The 3,115-nt window shown below is 32.2% G+C and overlaps 1 long non-coding RNA gene across 1 annotated transcript; it reads right to left on the bottom strand.

The window, feature by feature from the left end:
- Positions 1-2,330: 2,330 nt before the first annotated feature.
- Positions 2,331-2,719, bottom strand: LOC126883878 (uncharacterized). The gene is made up of 2 exons (XR_007697730.1): positions 2,600-2,719; positions 2,331-2,500 (listed from the first exon to the last, which is right to left on the bottom strand). It is a non-coding gene; the product is annotated as an uncharacterized LOC126883878 (long non-coding RNA).
- Between the last annotated feature and the right edge of the window lie 396 nt (positions 2,720-3,115).

Below are 3,115 nucleotides of genomic sequence, written 5' to 3'. Positions count from 1 at the left end.
GGAAGAGCGGGTCAAGGAACAAGAGAAGCGCAGAAAAATTACATCGACCAAAGAAATAAAACAAAAAAAAAATACTACAAAGAAAAAAAAGGAAAAATGAAGCTAAGCTGAAAAATAAAGAGGTAAGCTATAAAAATAATCAAATTAGGAACAAAAACCAAGGGAGAAAATATATCTTCACTCACTGTATATCTCACTATATTTTGACCCCCCTGTAAACTGCTTTATTTACAGAATTAGAAAAAAATGTAAAATACAAAAGTTATTCGATTTTTAAATTATGATTTTTTGACACATATATCGTACTAGTGACGTAATCACTTTGGGCGTGATGACGACGTCATCGACTATTTTTTTAAATGAGAATAGGGGTCGTGTGCTAGCTCATTTGAAAGGTTATTTAATTCCCTATTTAGCAATATAAACATTAACATGATTATTTATACAGGGTGTTCAAAAAAAATTTAAATAAATTACTTGACGCAAATAGAAGAATGTATGTAATTTATTCAATTCAAAATACACTTTACTGCTGTCAAAAAACAAAAATAAATGTTTATTAAACAAATAAACATTACTTTTCACTTAAATTCAATGTTCTAGCTGCCACCCATCTGCCTCTTGGCAGTTTGAACATTGAATTTAAACAAAAAGCAATGTTTATTTGTGCAATAAACTTTTATTTCTGTTTTCTAATAGCGGTAGAAGATATTTTGAATTAAATAAATTACATACATTCTTCTTTTAGTGTCAATTAATTTAATTCAAAAATTTTTTTGGACACCCTGTATAAATAATGATCTTAATGTTTATATTACTGAATAGAGAATTGAATAACCTTTCAAATGAGCTAGCACACGACCCCTATTCTCATTAAAAAAAATAATCGATTACGTCATTAGGCCCAGATGGATGACGTCACTGGTATAATATATGTCAAAAAATCATAATTTAAGAATCGAATAAGTCTTGTATTTTCCATTTTTTTCTAATTCTGTAAATATAGCAGTTTCCAGGGGGGTCAAAATATAGTTAATAACCCTTTACATTATACAGAAAAGAAAGGAGAAATGATTATGGGAGAACTGGAGATATTAGAACGCTGGAAGCAGTACTTTGATGAGCTGCTAAATAGAGCTAAACAGACAGATAATGAGATGATAATAGCGCGGAAGCAGAGAGTTGCCAGATGCGATTTTCTAAATCCCCCACTTTTAAACTAAAATTCCCCCAAATTGAAGCTCAAATCCCCCAAATTTAAATTTTTGCCGCATTTTAATAGCTTTGTTCGCGGAGACAGTCCATGACTGGTTTCTGACTGATACGCATGCGCAGTTCCGTTTTCAAGCCCTTAAAAACAGAACTGCGCATGCGAATCAGCCAGAAACCAGTCATGGACTGTCTCCGCAAATAAAGCTAATGAATTAGTAGCAGTAGTAGTACGAGTAATACACGGCAGTACTCAAATGTAGAGAACAGTAAACCAAAATTATACTACTTATCAACAGAGGGCGCTGAAATTATTCATATGTTCTATCATCTTCGATTATATGAGAGTAGAATAACAGTTCTTTCTATGTACTTTCACAAATTTAATTTACCATGACCGTTAAAATTATCCATAATTCTTCCCCCAAAAATCCCCCAACAATTAATTCTTCTCCCAAAAATCCCCCAACCATTTCTGCTTATAAAAATTCCCCCAGACGCTTTCAAATTACCCCAAAAATGGGGGGAAATACCCCAATCTGGCAACCCTGTAGAAGCAGTGGATCTACCAAATAAAACACAAAACGAACAGATCGAATAACAACCTCCGACTATAAGCGAAATTCGTGATATCATCGAGAATTTAAAATAAACAAGAGCCCAGGAAGGGACTGCATAATCGCTGGAATGATCAAATGCTACCTGAAGAATGGACAGAAGCAATACTAAGCCTTGTTCACAAAAAAAGGAAATATGGCTGAATGTCAGAATTATCGAGACATAGCGCTGCTCAACATTGCGTATAAAATATTGGCTATGCACATTAAGAATGGATTAACAACGAAGGTTGATAAAAGCATAGGAGAATATCAGCACAGATCACCTACCTCCTCTAGATGTTTCACGATAACGCTTTGGTTAAATATGAAAAACAGCGCTCCATGCCGCTTGTATCGGAACTAATGCAAGCGGGAATTTCAAAATGTAATTTTGGTGGGAAGAAAATGTTAGGTTAAAATATTTGTATAGTTGAAAAAAAATAATTTGGTTTTAAAATATGCAAATTATTTTTAATTTCAAATATACAAAATACCACTTGGGAAAAAATAAGACATGACAACGTATTTTTATTTATTTATTTAATACCAGCAAAACCACTTTGTATATACTTTTTTACAAATCGTATCTTTACAAATGAAATTATTAATAGTTATCTTCCAAATACTTCTACAAAAGGGTATCTCAAATGATTGAAACATGTGTGCATCTCTACTTGTTGAAGGACTTTCAACTAAAACAAAAAATTAATATAATTGGTTTGATAATAACCATATTCATTACACGTAAAATAATTTGTATTAATTATATATTTTCTGTAGGGGTTACTTACTTGGTGTTACATTCGTTTGCTTCCCTACACCACTAAATGTGTTACTTATTCTCTAATAACAAATACTTGTTGAACTCACCATGCAAATATAAGTTAGGAATTTGATCTTCCTAGGGATCTTTAAATCACATTCGCTTTGTTTCAAAAACTGTATTTGAATTCATTTTATCTAAATCAGGATTTTTTATTATTGCTAACAATCAGATAAACATTTTTACTGACATAAAGATAAAAGATAAAAGCATACTGACAATGATGACAATTGACAAATTATAATGACACTCAGACTCAGTGATATGGAAGAAATCTTCACTCCAGGTGCATGACGACATCTCAAAAAACGTATCATTACTAAAAATGACATTTAGTTTAGTATGACCTTGAGATACCTGCGTGAAACATCTAAAGAGAGTTAAGTGATCTGTGAATATCAGTGTGGGTTCAGAAAAGGCAGAAGTGCTGTGGTCCAGGTCTTCACAACACGAGAAATACAGGCTGAAAGTTACGAATACAATA

Source organism: Diabrotica virgifera, chromosome 4 (assembly GCF_917563875.1).
Source record: "Diabrotica virgifera virgifera chromosome 4, PGI_DIABVI_V3a".
Taxonomy (NCBI): domain Eukaryota; kingdom Metazoa; phylum Arthropoda; class Insecta; order Coleoptera; family Chrysomelidae; genus Diabrotica; species Diabrotica virgifera.
The sequence above is the reverse complement of the archived record's forward strand: the minus strand, read 5'-3'. Positions and strand labels throughout refer to the sequence as shown.